The sequence below is a fragment of the Lynx canadensis genome, chromosome A1 (genome assembly GCF_007474595.2).
Source record: "Lynx canadensis isolate LIC74 chromosome A1, mLynCan4.pri.v2, whole genome shotgun sequence".
Lineage (NCBI taxonomy): Eukaryota > Metazoa > Chordata > Mammalia > Carnivora > Felidae > Lynx > Lynx canadensis.
This window is the reverse complement of record NC_044303.2, coordinates 147,985,876-148,004,636: the sequence shown is the minus strand read 5'-3', so window position 1 is coordinate 148,004,636 and position 18,761 is coordinate 147,985,876.

Genomic DNA, 18,761 nt, shown 5'->3' with positions numbered 1-18,761 from the left:
GATTTTAGCCATTCTAGCAGGTCTCACGTGCTCTCTCATTGTGGTTTTAATTTGCTTTTCCGTGATTATTAATAATGTTTATCACCTTTTCATGTACCTGGTGGCCATATGTTATGTCATCATTGGGAAAACATCTATTCAGTTCTGCCCATTCATAACTTGGTTTTTATTTTCCTATTGAGTCTTATGAATTCTTTATATATTTTGGCTATAACACCTTATATATGATTTGCAAATATGTTGTCCCCATTCTGTAGGTTGTCTTTTCATTTTGTTGGTGGTTTCCTTTGCTGCATAGAAATGTCAGGATGAGACAGGATCATAAATACATACTACTCAACGATTTCATATTTTTTCTCACATTCATATACAGTTTTAAATTATGATTGTGTTTGACTCACAAGGTCCAAATTTTAAACCCTAAAACTTTTTGTGTCAGGGACTCCAGTTTTCTTTCAGGTATCTCCAGGAATGAAAGTCTTACTGCACCACAGTAAATTCAATAAAATAGGAGCTCTCACATATTTTTCACACTGACATCTTTTGAACTTGTCAAGAATTACCTCTAAGCCTAAAGAAACTGTTGTTGACCTTTGCTTGTACCTTAAATTTACAGGTAAAGGCTTGGAAGGTCAATGGTCTTTTATTTTCCCACCTTTTATATTCGGCCAGGAACAATGTAGGGACCTAAAAGTGCTAAAATTTCAGAGCAGAATAAAGTGTCTGATATTGCTCTGATGTGCTGATTTTCACAAAGTCAACTTATGAAACACTGTGTTTAGTTGAAAGATTCACTACTTCCTCTCTTCAAAGCACTCACTGTTCTTCTGACCACCTTTCATTCTGTTAAACAGAAGTTTACCTAAGTATATATTTTAGTAATATTGAGTTTACTGTACTTTGTTTTCATCTTTCCATTTTCACCATAATGCTAGGATTGAGATGGCTAGACAATAAAAATCTTTTCTCCAAAAAATACAAAGATAAGTAGATTGTTATCAAGCAACAAAGTTGTAATGGATATAGAAGTTAATGTCCTATGTCAGTGGAAAGCTTTATATTATAGCTTCAAATAATAAGATTAGCAAAGCACTTTTCTAAGATGTAATTCTGATTAGATAAGATGGGTAAAAGCCAGTGGTGGAATCACACTGGAGTTTCCTGAGAACAGCCATCCCAAAACCCTAATACAATTCAGTTAGCACAGTGCTTCAGGAACTTTTCCATAACCTCACCCCATAAAGTTTGATGGACTTCTTGTGGGTTGTATTTGCCTAGAAAGATAGGCCAACACAATTTCTGTAGTATAGAAGAAAGAAGATGCAATGTGGAAACATCTTTGTTTCATATAATTTGGAAGTATTCTGTTTGTTTCTTACTCTTAAATATGGTCTCTCTAATGTTGGAACTCACCATGGACCAGAAGCACAGAGAATGACATATAACAAATTACTCTTTGCATTGGACATGGCTATGATTCAGATAAAGCTAAAATTCTGACTACTGATGCCACTTTCCCCAAATCAATGCTTGCTTCATTGTCATAACTTGAGTCTATAAATTCATTTTTTTATGTTGAGCCCATCTCTTTTCCTGACATTGATTTGGCCATTGTTTTTCCTGCAACATAAACATGTTAAAATTTGAAAACTGTTCTCAGGCTCCTTAAATTTTTTGTTCAGTACATCTTTCAATTATGTTTTCATTTTCTCATATGCATTAAATATTCTTTGATAGCTTCATTAGTTTTAAATCTGTCCTTTTATATATCAAAATTTGCTAATCTTTAATTAGGGTGTAAATGAGGGAAGGGGGAGAGTAAGAGGGACAGAGACCTTGTGATTAGGAAGATAGGGAAAGAAATGGAAGATAAGGTCTCTTTTTTAGTTTTGTATCTTATTTGGAGTAAATATTTAATTCAAATTCTATTTGGAGAGGAATGGCAGTGAATAACAGAATTTCCATCAAATCCAAGGAAGTAGAAAGACAAAATGAAAAAAAAAAAAGTAAGAATAAGAGAAAATAAAAAGCAGGTTGGTAAGAACAAGGTAGGAGAGAAAAAAGAAAAGCTAGGCAGTAAAGTAGTAATAACATCTGATATTTGTTGAGGGTTATTTCTGTTATGAAGAATGCATCTTGAATTTTGTAGATCAAGATACTGAGTTGTATATATTTAAATAACTTAACTCTGTAACAAAACCAGGATCTGCAAACATGACTGTCTGATTCCAATATATTGGAATGCTGTCATTAATTACAATATACAGGTTTTTCTGGTCCATTTATAGTTTCTGGTTTTCTTAAGAATATTCTCCTAGCTTTCATGGTAAATAAAATTAATGATAAATAAAATTTGGTCAGGATGAAGAATCACATACCTTCCAGGAATAACTGCCCAGGCACATTACTGTATGGTTGACCTTACATGTAACCCTGGATATAAATTTACATAGAGTAACAGCCTAGTTTTAAATTCTTAGACTTTAAGTTTGATAAACATTAATACCCTTTCCCATGTAAACATATGTCAGTAATTTTAGGAAATAGAATTAAATTTTAATCACCTGATAGAACTGAAAATTATATTACCTAAATTTAAAGGGTTTATTATAATTAATATTAAGACAATTTCAGTGTGCTAGGCCTTTTCTAGGCATTCAGAAAATGCACTTGATAAATCTTTAAACCACAGGGCAAAATTAAAGCATGCAGTTGGAAATAGACATTTCAGAAGTCCATAATAAATTCAACTTTTGAGATTCACACAGCTGTCTACTACATGTGTATTAAGCAATGAAGAACAGATTAGGCAAGAATTTAGATTTATCAATTAGGTGATAAGTCAATCTCTAAATATTCCATGGATAATTTTGATAAGCATCCAAGGTTTCTGGAAGTTATTAGAATTTTATCTCAAACCAAATAATTTTTTAGTCAAAAAATAAATCAGAATGTCCGATGAGACTAAGCTGTTACATATAAATTGGGATAAGCCTTGGATTGACAAATGCTTGTTTGTATTGGTAATCATTCATTTGCTCATTAACTACTAAGTACCTATAAGTGACTAGCCTGAGGTTCATGCAATGAAAACCGAGATTTTAATAAGATATGGCTACTTCCTCTTAAATAACATAAATCTTAGATATGGCCATGTAAGAAACAATTACACTTCTGAGAAGGAAGTGCTAATAGAGGATTTGAATTAGGTTGAAATTAAAGGATAGAAATTTCTGCCAGGAGTTATGTTTTAGGAAAAAGCATTAGCCAGGAAATAGTCTTCAGAAGAAATGGCGTTTTAGCAGAGATTTGAGTATTAATTGAATAAAATAATTATTATCCAAATTGCTAAATCAAGGACCCTCATTGTTTGCTGGCAGTTCTCAAAATAGATTCTTAAAAGTCCTAATTCCTATTTTCCCCAAATACTGCAGCTTGGTATTCTGGGAAATAATTTAAAAGTTGTTTTTTTGTTGGTTTCTTTACATGAGGTGATCTAATGCTGCATTACTTTCCATGAAAAAGCCATTGTTTTCCTCAGATAAAGTTTCCTTTTGTTAATAATCAAAAACCTTAAATGATAAGATTATTCATTCACTACAAATTGAACCTCTGAGATAAGATAATCAAAAGACCTCCCAGAGCACACAAGGCATTTCTAACCCTAGGATTGGCAAGCAATTTTTCACTTTCTCAACCAAGAAGCTTGCCGACCTGTTCCAGTATCCATTCAGGCTTACTTAGCTTCCCAAATATCATACTTCATTCTTTCCACTAAAATATTCATCTTCACTCCCTCAACCCCTTTGCCTTCCTAGTCCACACTGTATTTTTGTCTCCTGAAGTTTATTTCAGCTAAAAGACTAATGGAACTTTTTCTGTAATGGCTCTCATAACTTTATGCAGTTTCTGCTTCATATAAATTCAGCCTGACTGTCTGAGCTTGTAGGCGTGATTCTAGAGCCTTGAACTTCCAGAGATTTTTTTTCCTCCTTTTATTGATTGTAGATACATGTAAAACAGTCTTTATCATAGCTACAAATGGATCCCAGATTTTATTGTTCTGTAGAATTATGTCTTTTAACTTTATTTTTATTTCATTTTTACTGCTACAGGGACACTATAACAAAGACCCGTCAAAGAACTTGTTCAAGCTATAAAAGAATGAGTTAAACAAGTTCACTTTTTCAACATATTAAATTGTCAGAAGAATAAACTGATTAGCAGTCGGGGAATTTCAGAACGCAATAAAGTTCAATATTTTTCTTTCCAACCACCTTCATTATATAAATAGAGAAACTGAAGTTCAGAGCTTCACTACCCAAATTTTGCTCAGTGTAACTTTTTTTTTCTACTTTAAACTTGGTAGTTCTGTTTAAAGCATGATTTTTATGCTTTCTTTGAATATGTTTAATTTTGTCATCCAAATTTTTATAATATAGTTGGTGTATTTCCCCCTGAAAATTAAGGTTTTTCAGGTATTAGCCAAAAACAAAAGCAAGCACACACACACAAAAAAATACTCTCCAAACACCTGATCTTAAAGAGCAAATAGATTTTTTTTTCCTTTTTCTAATAAATTGCTTGAGTATTTTTAATCTATCTTACTGGTGGATAACTCATTAGCAACAACCCCATGGAGAAAAAAATACATAAGCAAAATGTTTAAAGTTTATAAATATCAATAGCCTGATAATTAAGGTGTCTCCCCATTAATTTGTATTGCTTACCCAGGAAGAATAAAGACTTTTTCCTTTCACCTATTCCAAAAAAGCATTTAAAGTAGTTTAGTAGGGGTGCCTGGGTGGCTCAGTCAGTTGAGCGTCCGACTTGAGCTCAGGTCATGATCTCACAGTTTGTGAGTTCGAACCCCACATGGGGTTTTGTGCTGACAGTTCAAAGCCTGGAAGCCTGCTTCAGATTCTGTGTCTCCCTCTCTCCCTGCCCTTCCCCCACTTGCACTCTGTCTCTCTCTCAAAAATAATAAATAAACATTAATTTTTTTTTAAAGGTAGTTTACTAAGAGACTTGGAGAAAGAACATGTAAGAAGAGAGCAAAGCAGGATTCCAGGGAAGATAAAGGAGAGAAAAATACACAGGAATACAGTCAGGAATAAAGCAAGTTCACATAATGTATATCTTACCATGCCTTACTGCTGTAGTTGAAAACAAGACCTCTGACCTTCCTTTTGTCCACTTTTTGTAACACTTATCATCTCACAGGTAAAATCACATCAGATGATAGTACAGTCAAGCAAATAATATACCTTGAGTCAGACTTCTGCTTTTATTTTTTTTTTTTTTTTTTTTTTTTTTTTTTTTTTTTTTTTTTTTTAAGACTTGAAGTAACATTTTTATTTTTTTTTTTTTTTTTTTTTATTTTATTTTATTTTTTTTTTTTATATGAAGTTTATTGACAAATTGGTTTCCATACAACACCCAGTGCTCATCCCAAAAGGTGCCCTCCTCAATACCCATCACCCACCCGCCCCTCCCTCCCACCCCCCATCAACCCTCAGTTTGTTCTCAGTTTTTAACAGTCTCTTATGCTTTGGCTCTCTCCCACTCTAACGTCCTTTTTTTTTTTTTTTTTTTTTTTTTCCTTCCCCTCCCCCATGGGTTCCTGTTAAGTTTCTCAGGATCCACATAAGAGTGAAACCATATGGTATCTGTCTTTCTCTGTATGGCTTATTTCACTTAGCATCACACTCTCCAGTTCCATCCACGTTGCTACAAAAGGCCATATTTCATTTTTTCTCATTGCCACGTAGTATTCCATTGTGTATATAAACCACAATTTCTTTATCCATTCATCAGTTGATGGACATTTAGGCTCTTTCCATAATTTGGCTATTGTTGAGAGTGCTGCTATGAACATTGGGGTACAAGTGCCCCTATGCATCAGTACTCCTGTATCCCTTGGATAAATTCCTAGCAGTGCTATTGCTGGGTCATAGGGTAGGTCTATTTTTAATTTTCTGAGGAACCTCCACACTGCTTTCCAGAGCGGCTGCACCAATTTGCATTCCCACCAACAGTGCAAGAGGGTTCCCGTTTCTCCACATCCTCTCCAGCATCTATAGTCTCCTGATTTGTTCATTTTGGCCACTCTGACTGGCGTGAGGTGATACCTGAGTGTGGTTTTGATTTGTATTTCCCTGATAAGGAGCGACGCTGAACATCTTTTCATGTGCCTGTTGGCCATCTGGATGTCTTCTTTAGAGAAGTGTCTATTCATGTTTTCTGCCCATTTCTTCACTGGGTTATTTGTTTTTCGGGTGTGGAGTTTGGTGAGCTCTTTATAGATTTTAGATACTAGCCCTTTGTCCGATATGTCATTTGCAAATATCTTTTCCCATTCCGTTGGTTGCCTTTTAGTTTTGTTGGTTGTTTCCTTTGCTGTGCAGAAGCTTTTTATCTTCATAAGGTCCCAGTAATTCACTTTTGCTTTTAATTCCCTTGCCTTTGGGGATGTGTCAAGTAAGAGATTGCTACGGCTGAGGTCAGAGAGGTCTTTTCCTGCTTTCTCCTCTAAGGTTCTGATGGTTTCCTGTCTCACATTTAGGTCCTTTATCCATTTTGAGTTTATTTTTGTAAATGGTGTGAGAAAGTGGTCTAGTTTCAACCTTCTGCATGTTGCTGTCCAGTTCTCCCAGCACCATTTGTTAAAGAGGCTGTCTTTTTTCCATTGGATGTTCTTTCCTGCTTTGTCAAAGATGAGTTGGCCATATGTTTGTGGGTCTAGTTCTGGGGTTTCTATTCTATTCCATTGGTCTGTGTGTCTGTTTTTGTGCCAATACCATGCTGTCTTGATGATGACAGCTTTGTAGTAGAGGCTGAAGTCTGGGATTGTGATGCCTCCTGCTTTGGTCTTCTTCTTCAAAATTCCTTTGGCTATTCGGGGCCTTTTGTGGTTCCATATGAATTTTAGGATTGCTTGTTCTAGTTTCGAGAAGAATGCTGGTGCAATTTTGATTGGGATTGCATTGAATGTGTAGATAGCTTTGGGTAGTATTGACATTTTGACAATATTTATTTTTCCAATCCATGAGCAGGGAATGTCTTTCCATTTCTTTAAATCTTCTTCAATTGCCTTCATAAGCTTTCTATAGTTTTCAGCATACAGATCCTTTACATCTTTGGTTAGATTTATTCCTAGGTATTTTATGCTTCTTGGTGCAATTGTAAATGGGATCAGTTTCTTTATTTGTCTTTCTGTTGCTTCATTGTTAGTGTATAAGAATGCAACTGATTTCTGGACATTGATTTTGTATCCTGCAACTTTGCTGAATTCATGTATCAGTTCTAGCAGACTTTTGGTGGAGTCTATCGGATTTTCCATGTATAATATCATGTCATCTGCAAAAAGCGAAAGCTTGACTTCATCTTTGCCAATTTTGATGCCTTTGATTTCCTTTTGTTGTCTGATTGCTGATGCTAGAACTTCCAGCACTATGTTAAACAACAACGGTGAGAGTGGGCATCCCTGTCGTGTTCCTGATCTCAGGGAAAAAGCTCTCAGTTTTTCCCCGTTGAGGATGATGTTAGCTGTGGGCTTTTCATAAATGGCTTTTATGATCTTTAAGTATGTTCCTTCTATCCCGACTTTCTCAAGGGTTTTTATTAAGAAAGGGTGCTGGATTTTGTCAAAGGCCTTTTCTGCATCGATTGACAGGATCATATGGTTCTTCTCTTTTTTTTTGTTAATGTGATGTATCACGTTGATTGATTTGCGAATGTTGAACCAGCCCTGCATCCCAGGAATGAATCCCACTTGATCATGGTGAATAATTCTTTTTATATGCTGTTGAATTCGATTTGCTAGTATCTTATTGAGAATTTTTGCATCCATATTCATCAGGGATATTGGCCTGTAGTTCTCTTTTTTTACTGGGTCTCTGTCTGGTTTAGGAATCAAAGTAATACTGGCTTCATAGAATGAGTCTGGAAGTTTTCCTTCCCTTTCTATTTCTTGGAATAGCTTGAGAAGGATAGGTATTACCTCTGCTTTAAACGTCTGGTAGAACTCCCCTGGGAAGCCATCTGGTCCTGGACTCTTATTTGTTGGGAGATTTTTGATAACCGATTCAATTTCTTCGCTGGTTATGGGTCTGTTCAAGCTTTCTATTTCCTCCTGATTGAGTTTTGGAAGAGTGTGGGTGTTTAGGAATTTGTCCATTTCTTCCAGGTTGTCCAATTTGTTGGCATATAATTTTTCATAGTATTCCCTGATAATTGTTTGTATCTCTGAGGGATTGGTTGTAATAATTCCATTTTCATTCATGATTTTATCTATTTGGGTCATCTCCCTTTTCTTTTTGAGAAGCCTGGCTAGAGGTTTGTCAATTTTGTTTATTTTTTCAAAAAACCAACTCTTGGTTTCGTTGATCTGCTCTACAGTTTTTTTAGATTCTATATTGTTTATTTCTGCTCTGATCTTTATTATTTCTCTTCTTCTGCTGGGTTTAGGCTGCCTTTGCTGTTCTGCTTCTATTTCCTTTAGGTGTGCTGTTAGATTTTGTATTTGGGATTTTTCTTGTTTCTTGAGATAGGCCTGGATTGCAATGTATTTTCCTCTCAGGACTGCCTTCGCTGCGTCCCAAAGCGTTTGGATTGTTGTATTTTCATTTTCGTTTGTTTCCATATATTTTTTGATTTCTTCTCTAATTGCCTGGTTGACCCACTCATTCGTTAGTAGGGTGTTCTTTAACCTCCATGCTTTTGGAGGTTTTCCAGACTTTTTCCTGTGGTTGATTTCAAGCTTCATAGCATTGTGGTCTGAAAGTATGCATGGTATAATTTCAATTCTTGTAAACTTATGAAGGGCTGTTTTGTGACCCAGTATATGATCTATCTTGGAGAATGTTCCATGTGCACTCGAGAAGAAAGTATATTCTGTTGCTTTGGGATGCAGAGTTCTAAATATATCTGTCAAGTCCATCTGATCCAGTGTCTCATTCAGGGCCCTTGTTTCTTTATTGACTGTGTGTCTAGATGATCTATCCATTTCTGTAAGTGGGGTGTTAAAGTCCCCTGCAATTACCACATTCTTATCAATAAGGTTGCTTCTGTTTATGAGTAATTGTTTTATATATTTGGGGGCTCCGGTATTCGGCGCATAGACATTTATAATTGTTAGCTCTTCCTGATGGATAGACCCTGTAACTATTATATAATGTCCTTCTTCATCTCTTGTTACAGCCTTTAATTTAAAGTCTAGTTTGTCTGATATAAGTATGGCTACTCCAGCTTTCTTCTGGCTTCCAGTAGCATGATAAATAGTTCTCCATCCCCTCACTCTGAATCTAAAGGTGTCCTCAGGTCTAAAATGAGTCTCTTGTAGACAGCAAATAGATGGGTCTTGTTTTTTTATCCATTCTGATACCCTATGTCTTTTGGTTGGCGCATTTAATCCGTTTACATTCAGTGTTATTATAGAAAGATACGGGTTTAGAGTCATTGTGATGTCTGTATGTTTTATGCTTGTAGTGATGTCTCTGGTACTTTGTCTCACAGGGTCCCCCTTAGGATCTCTTGTAGGGCTGGTTTAGTGGTGACAAATTCCTTCAGTTTTTGTTTGTTTGGGAAGACCTTTATCTCTCCTTCTATTCTAAATGACAGACTTGCTGGATAAAGGATTCTGGGCTGCATATTTTTGCTATCTAGCACCCTGAAAATCTCGTGCCAATTCTTTCTGGCCTGCCAAGTTTCAAAAGAGAGATCAGTCACGAGTCTTATAGGTCTCCCTTTATATGTGAGGGCACGTTTACCCCTTGCTGCTTTCAGAATTTTCTCTTTATCCTTGTATTTTGCCAGTTTCACTATGATATGTCGTGCAGAAGATCGATTCAAGTTACGTCTGAAGGGAGTTCTCTGTGCCTCTTGGATTTCAATGCCTTTTTCCTTCCCCAGTTCAGGGAAGTTCTCAGCTATTATTTCTTCAAGTACCCCTTCAGCACCTTTCCCTCTCTCTTCCTCCTCTGGGATACCAATTATGCGTATATTATTTCTTTTTAGTGTATCACTTAGTTCTCTAATTTTCCCCTCATACTCCTGGATTTTTTTATCTCTCTTTTTCTCAGCTTCCTCTTTTTCCATAACTTTATCTTCTAGTTCACCTATTCTCTCCTCTGCCTCTTCCATCCGAGCCGTGGTGGTTTGCATTTTGTTTTCCATTTCCTTTAAAGCGTTTTTCAGCTCCTCGTGACTGTTCCTTAGTCCCCTGATGTCTGTAGCAAGAGATTCTCTGCTGTCCTGTATGCTGTTTTCCAGCCCAGCGATTAATTTTATGACTATTATTCTAAATTCACTTTCTGTTATATTATTTAAATCCTTTTTGATCAGCTCATTAGCTGTTGTTATTTCCTGGAGATTCTTCTGAGGGGAATTCTTCCGCTTGGTCATTTTGGATAGTCCCTGGTGTGGTGAGGGCCTGCAGGGCACTTCCCCTGTGCTGTGGTGTATAACTGGAGTTGGTGGGCGGGGCCGCAGTCCGACCTGATGTCTGCCCCCAGCCCACCGCTGGGGCCACAGTCAGACTGGTGTGTGCCTTCTCTTCCCCTCTCCTAGGGGCGGGATTCACTGTGGGGTGGCGTGGCCCGTCTGGGCTACTTGCACACTGCCAGGCTTGTGATGCTGGGGATCTGGCGTATTAGCTGGGGTGGGAAGGCAAGGTGCACGGCGGGAGGGGGGGCAGGCTTAGCTCGCTTCTCCTTAGGTGATCCACTTCAGGAGGGGCCCTGTGGCAGCCGGAGGGAGTCAAATCGCTGCCGGAGGTTTGGCTCCGCAGAAGCACAGAGTTGGGTGTTCGCGCGGAGCGAGCAATTTCCCTGCCCGGAGCCGGTTCCCTTTGGGATTTTGGCTGGGGGATGGGCGGGGGAGATGGCGCTGGCTAGCGCCTTTGTTCCCGGCCAAACTGAGCTCTGTCGTCCGGGGGCTCCGCAGCTCACCCTCCCTTTGTCCTCCAGCCTTCCCGCTTTCCGAGCAGAGCTGTTAACTTATGACCTCCCAGACGCTAAGTCGCGCTTGCTGTCTGAACACAGTCCGTCAGGCCCCTCCGCTTTTGCAAGCCGGACTCGGGGGCTCTGCTTGGCCGGCGAGCCGCCCCTCCGCCCCGGCTCCCTCCCGCCAGTCCGTGGAGCGCGCACCGCCTCGCCGCCCTTCCTACCCTCTTCCGTGGGCCTCTCGTCTGCACTTGGGTCCGGTGACTCTGTTCTGCTAATCCTCTGGCGGTTTTCTGGGTTATTTAGGCAGGTGTAGGTGGAATCTAAGTGATCAGCAGGACGCGCGGTGAGCCCAGCGTCCTCCTACGCCGCCATCTTCCCAGAATCTGCTTTTATTTTTAATCAACTCTCAGGAAAAAAAAAAAATTGCTGTCTCCTTTTAGCTGCATATTCTACAATTTTACTACTTTTTTAATGTGAAAAGGAGAAATTTTCCCACTTGGTAGTAATTGTTTCCAGAGAAAAACATTTACTTTGTTCTCATAGGCAGTCAACCAAGAAAACTAAGAACTATGAACAGCAGTTTATCAGAAATATTAACTGAATAAAAGAGTAGTATCTGGTTTAAGAAATCTTCGGGGTGCCTGGGTGGCTCAATGGGTTGAGCGTCCAACTTTGGCTCAGGTCATGATCTCACAGCTCATGGGTTTGATCCCCGCATCGGGCTCTGTGCTGACAGCTCAGAGCCTGGAGGCTGCTTCCAATTCTGTGTCTCCCTCTCTCTCTGCCCTTCCTCCACTCATGCTCTGTCTCTCTCTCTCTCTCTGTCAAAAATAAACAAACATTAAAAAATAAATCTAATAGAATCTGCCTCTGTGTCAGCATGGCATCTCTTAGTGTGAATCTTTTTATTTTTTAAATTTCAAGATTTTATATAAATAGCTGACAACCAGAAGAACAATTAAACCAGTAATAACAGATTTTTAATTCTCTGGCAAACGGTGAAAAGAGTTCAGCTACCTCCTATCATATTTTATCTTGGCTCTTCCATATGATACTGAACATTTAAATCTTTCTCTAATTGATCTTTACATTTAGCTATTAACATCAAATATTTCTCAGTCTGAGTAATAAGCCAAAAGTTACTTGTAGATTTTGTGAAGATTGAAAAAAAAAGATTAAGGAATGATGGTTTTCATTTTGAATTAACATAAAAATACTAGGATAGCACTTACTTCTTATGAGAGGATATGTAGATGGGAAGAAGACCTAATTTATTTTTCAACAGAAAAAGGAAAAGCTTGTGTTAGAAAGTGTGATTAAAATGTAACACTTGCCTGTTAGTGAGGCTGTGCAGAATAGATGGGAATTTGGAAAGTAGGTGCTAGGTGAAAACCTATTATGCATATGTGCTCTAATTTGCCATGCTCAATCATTTTCAAATTGTGATCTCCCAAACTAAAAAAGGAATAGCTGTCATTAGTAGCCGGTGGTGTGGAAAAAAAATACATTTGACCTCAGATTGTGAAAAAGCCTGAAACCTAAGCCTGTCTTTAGACATGAAATTTCAAGACTCAAACACATCATTGACTAACAAAAGTTTTAATGAAAATGTAAATATGATTTAATTCTAAGAAACGAGACATTGTACTGAATAGGTCTCTAAATTATCAAATAACTGTCTTTTAATCTTGTAAAACTGAAAAATAATACTATGCATTTGACAAGAAACAAAAATATAGTTCAGGAAATAGAGAAATTGAATCTTTTATTAAATATAAAATCATTCATGACAATAAAAATATCAATTATTTTGAAAGGATTGAATAATAAAATGTTATTGGTTCAACACATATTATTACATGCTATATTTAGTTTTCTATGGCTATTTAACAAATTACCACAAACACAGTTTAAAATAATATCCATTTATTAGCTCATAGTTCTCTAAGTCAAATTCAAGCATGGTGTGCTTGGGTTCTCTGCTTAGGGTCTCAAAGGCTGACATTAAAGTGTATATTAGGGTTCTCCAGAAAACCAGGGCCAGTAGGATGGATAGATATAGCTATATTCTATTACACACACACACACACACACACACACACACGAAGATTTATTACAGGAATTAGCTCAGACAATAATGGAGGCCAGGAAGTCCCACTATCTGCCATCTAGAAGCAAGAAAAACAAGGAAAGCCAGTGGTATAGTCTAAGTCCAAGGCCTGAGAACCAGGGGAGACAGTGGTTGTCAGTCTTGCCTATATCTGAAGGCCAAAGAACCAGGAAGACTGATATCCGAAGGCAGGAGAAGTTGGAAATACTAGGTCAAACACAAAGAGTGAATTTGCCCTTTCTTTCCATTGGTTCTATTGGGAGCCCCCAGTGTATTCGATGATGCTCACCCACGCTGGGAAGGACTATCTGCTTTACTCAGTTCACCTAGTTTACAAGTACACCAGTTCACCTGCTAATCTCTTTCAGAAACACCCTCACAAATACACCCAGAAATGTTGTACTAGCTCTCTGGGAAAACCCTAGCTCACACCATGTGACAAGTAAAATTAATAATTACAAGGTATCAACTTAGCTGAGTTCTTCTCTGGTGACTCTGAGGTAGAATCTGCTTGCAAGTTTATTAAGATCATTGGCAGAATTCAGTTCTTTGCTTTTGTAGGACTGGAGTCCACATTTCTTTGTTGGCTCTCAGCCACCAGCCTCTCTGGACTTCTGGAGGCTACTCTCATTCCTGGTCACGTGGCCCCCTCCATCTCCAGGGCGTGGGACACCAATAATTAGAGTTTGGACATATGAGCAGAAGACAGTTAAGTACTCTGAGAAGTAGTGACTGAATGGTAGGAAGAAAACCATCGAGAAGACATTGCCATGGGATGCAAGTGAAACTGGTGTTTCAGAGAAGAGCAAGTGTTACTCTGTGTCAAATGTTATTGAGAGAACAAGTAAGATGAGTACTCAGAACTGACCACTGGATTTGGCAATGTGGACACTAGTGTTTCCCTTAGCAAGAATTTGAGCTTGGTTGGAGTAAATTTTTAAAAGACCAAAGGAGAAAGAGAAACTGAAGGCAAAGAAGAGTATGGAGACAACTCTGGTATGAAGTTTTTCTGTAAATAAAATCAGGATATTAGAACTCAGGAAAAGTGGGGCCAAAATAAATTGTTCTGACATGAGACAAATAATAGCATGTTTGTGTGCTAATGGGAATGATTCTCTACATTGTGAAAAATGGATGTTGCTTTTGAAGAGAGAAGTCAAATAGCAATGACATTGTTGAGTAGGCCGGGGGAATGAAATCTTAGGCATAAATGAAAGAGTTGACCTTAGGAGAGCAAGGAGAGGCCATCCATAGTAATAGGGTCAAGGCAGAAGGCGGGCTGTTTGGGTGCAGATGCTGGTAACTGTGTAGATGCTATAGGTGCTTGTGGATGTTTGTTTCTTATTGCTTCTAGTTTTCAAATGAGTGATAATGTCATCAGTATTCCAAAGATAGAAAAAGTCTAGCTTAGTAGTAAGACCACCCCTGAAAGAATTAGGACTGGATTCTCATCCATCACTGCCTTACCCCCAATATCTTTGGACAGCCATGACTAACCTCTGTGTTTCTACTGGTCTATCTGTAAAAAGCAAAGATTTAACTAATTACCTGCATACTTCTCCCACTGCTGAAACATTAATATTTTATCATAACAATATTTTTTAGAATATTTACTTTTAATTTTTAACTATAGGAAATGTACCTAGTACTTTGTTTTTTTGGATAGACAACAAGGGGACACATAAAACTTCATCATTCCTCATGAAAAATTCTTCTGTAATTAGGGCACTTAGAGTATTCCTATTGCAAATTGTCAAGGCAGGACTTATTTTTAACTCAAGGGCTATATAGGTTGATTCTCTTAATTTAAATCTACATGAAAAAGTGCCATGGGTTCTTCAATTATATAAATAAAACTTGCTTATATAAAAATTAAAGAATTTAGACCTAGAATAGGCCTTAGAGATGAAAATCCAAGAACTTTACTTCTCAGACAAGGAAACTTGTAACTAGGAAAAACAAAGTAATTGGTCCGTAGCTATATAGATGCTCAGAGAGATAGGATCCAAGTCTCCTGGATGCCAAACAAGTACTTACTCATCAAAGTAGCTATGCATCTTTCTTTCTGAGTTTGAATTATACTGGCTTACTGTTTACAGTCAGAGTGAAATTTCCTGATAAGTATCTTTCAATATTTGTCAATTTAAATAAAGCAGTTTTCATATCCATTCAGTAATCATGTCTTTATTGAGCATTCACTATATGTCAACCTCTATTTTAAGTTGGAGATAGTGCAATTCCATTCTAGAAATATGGACCACTGTGCTAGGAGCTGGTGATAGAAGTTTATGGTGTGCTTCCTGCTCTCAGAGCCGATAGCATATTGAAGCACACTGAAATAGGAAATGACAGTCGCAACTGACACTGACAAATGCTGGGACAAGAGTGTGCACAAGGAGAAACTCTAAGACTAAGAAATAAAAGTTAGCTTCCTGGCAGAGCTGATACCTGTGTCCAACATGATTAAAGATTTGTGAAGAAAATAACCGAGTTAATGTGGGAGTTCAACACATTTTCAAGGCAGGTGCAAAGGCCAAGAAATAAGAGAGTAAATCGTACAATGTAGAAAATGCAAGACATTCTGCTGAATGAGCACATTCAGCAAAGAGCAAGACAAGATTGGCATGAGATAAGGTGTGGCAAATGGGAGAGATGGCAGATGGGAATTCTGAATTTTTAGGCTTTTACTATGTGCCAGGAATTGTGCTAAGCTCTTCGTCTTCATAATAATCTTATAACTCCATTTAGTTATTTTAGTTGGATATAACAAGTGAAAAAAAAAAGTGAGATTCAAAGACTAAAAATCACCTACGCTACAGTGTGGGTAAGAAGTGATGCTGAATCAAAGTGTTTCTAAATTCAAAGGCAGATTTTAATTATTCCTTTAAAACATATATAAAATCATATTTTTAGAGGTGCCTGCGTGGCTCAGTCAGTTGGGCATCCAACTCTTGATTTCAGCCCAGGTCATAATCTTGAGATTCGTGAGATAGAGCCCTGTGTCGGGCTCTGCACTGACAGTGCAAGCTATTCTCTCTCTCCTTCTCTTTCTCTGCCCCTACCCCCCTCTCAAAATAAATAAATAAACATTTAAAAAAATAAAATCATATTTTTAAATTTGTTTTTACTTGTTTATATATATATTTTTTTTATTTGCCATAAAAGCCTTGAATGTTTTTTAGCAGGAGAGTGACATGATTCAAATATATTTGGTTCTTTTTGGATTTAAAAATAATCTGGCTGTAGAATGCATTTGGAAAGCATGGATTCAGTGAAAGAAGACATTGGAGGCAAAGAGACTTTTTGGAAGGCCCTTTTAGAAGGCTCTAAAAGTAATGAGTGTCTAAAATAATATAACAAGATATGGATAGAATTGGATGCATTTAAGAAATACTAAAAATACCTAATGGAAAATACTTTAGTGACTGAATGGACAGTGATAGGCTGGGATAGGTGTCCATTACTACTAATATTGGGAATACAGGATGGCGATGGCAAGTGTTATGGGTTGAACTGTTGTCTAAAAAGACGTGTTCTTCAAGTTCTGACCTCTGGACTCGGTGAATGGACTTTATTTGAAAATATTCTTTGCAGATATAATCAAGTTAAGATGAGTCATAGTGCATAAGAGTAGACCGTGAATCCATTGACTGGTGACCTTCAAGGAGAGGACAGGACACACAGGGCCACACATACACAGGAAATAAGGCCACATGGAGATGTCGGCACAGGTGGGGGTGATGCTGTCTGGAGCCAAGGACTGCCAAGGACTTCTGATAACCACCAGAAACTAGGAAAGGGGCAGGAACAGTTATCTCTCAAAGCCTTCAGAAGGAACCAACTGTGACAACTTGATTTTGGACTTCTAGCTCCCAGAACTGAGACACAATAGATTTCTATTGTTTTAAGTCACCTAACTTAGTGGTAGTTTGTTATGGCACAGCTAGGAAACGAACACAGCAAGCAAGTTTATGGGTTAGGGGTTATTCATTCAGATTTTTATATGTTATATTTGAAGTAATTGTAGACAAATCCAGAAAGAATTGGAAATATAAAATTTGAAGATTAAGAAAGATATAAATTCAAAATATAAATTAAACCTTTCTTCTTAATACTCTTTCATCTATTAGTTTTAAATAATTGGCTCATTCATTTCATTCCGTTCTCAGATTAAGCCTCATTTCATCAGAGAGACCTTACCTGATAGTCGAATCTAAAGTAGCTATTAAATTATGCCTACATGTTACAGATTTTTGTTCACTTTATAGCTCTTATGACTCTGTATTTCATTTACTCTGTATTTTCCTCCTTCCTCTCTTACACCCTCTCTTCTTCCACTGGAGACAGCTCTGGGACTTGGGAGTGTTAGGAGGGAACATCATATGGCTTGAGAATCCATTGAGGACTGTGCTCCTCAGAAGTTGCCAGAGAACGCTGCCTTTGCTAAAGAAGTGAGGAATGCACCAGCGATGGAGGTGGCAGCATCATTAGGGTGATCAGTGGAAGCTGTCCTTCAGAAGCGGGCACTGAGAGCAGTGCCATTGCTATTAAATATCAGTCTAACAGTAAAGCATAATGAGAGAGCCTAGGTGGAAACTCACAACTGTAAAATAGAAGTGATTCCATCAGTGGGCAGCAAGATCAAAGTGACAGTGTGTATTGACCACGAAGTATTAAGGGAATGAGTCCAGTTGTTCCTAAGAGTAAGATAGATGGGCACCACTTAGTGTGTTACAGTGTTCATATAATGAGAAGGAATTGGGAGTAAGCACACAGAAGCCTGATGTCAGCCTCTGCGAGAAATTATTGCAGCCTTTCACCCAATTGCCAGTTCTCAGTCGCATTTGGGTTCCTGTCACTACTATACATACACATGGAGGGTGTGGGAGGTCTAGACTAAAACTGGTGAGAGATTAATGGAAGAGCAGGGACATAAACTGTGTCCAAACACTTAGATAGGAATTTGGCAAAACTGACAAACCGAAGACTGTATGTTAAGTTTTGAAGGAACATTTTAGCATATTGCTTGTATAGGAAAAATCAAGAAGCCATGTTCCTGGAACAGGTTGTATGACATACCATATTATAAAAGAAAACTGTCTAGATTCAAATGTTAGGATTACCCTACATTGTTTTAAAACTAAAAAGTGTAACCTGACGTGGTTAAAGCATAACCACAAATTAAAGTTGACCACAAATACTTTGTTTCTTTTCCCATTTAGAAGTAGAAACTAATTCACCTATCTTTGGATTTGGACCATGTTGCATTTCCCTGACCAATAGAATACAATGGAAATGATGTCTGGGACTTCTGGGGTGCGGTCATAGCGAACACTGCAGTTTTAGCTCAGGGCTCTTTAAAAGCTCACTCCTGGGATGCTTTTGGGAGGCTCTTGGTACTGCCATGCTGTGAGAAACCCAAGCCACATGGAATGGCTCCAATCTTATAGCTTTAGCTGAGCTCCCAGCTCATAGCCAGCATCAGAGATCTGCCATATTAGTGGGCCTTCCTGGTGTCCAGTCCAGTCAAGCTTTTAATTCTGTAAAACTCCCGCCTATCTGACGGCAACCTCATGAAAGACCCCAAGCAAGAGTTGCCAAACTGAGCCCATTCAATCCATGTACTAATGAGAGGGAATATTTTTTAAGTAGTTGTATCAGTTTCCCGGGGCTGCTGTAATAAATTACTATAAACAGAGTGACTT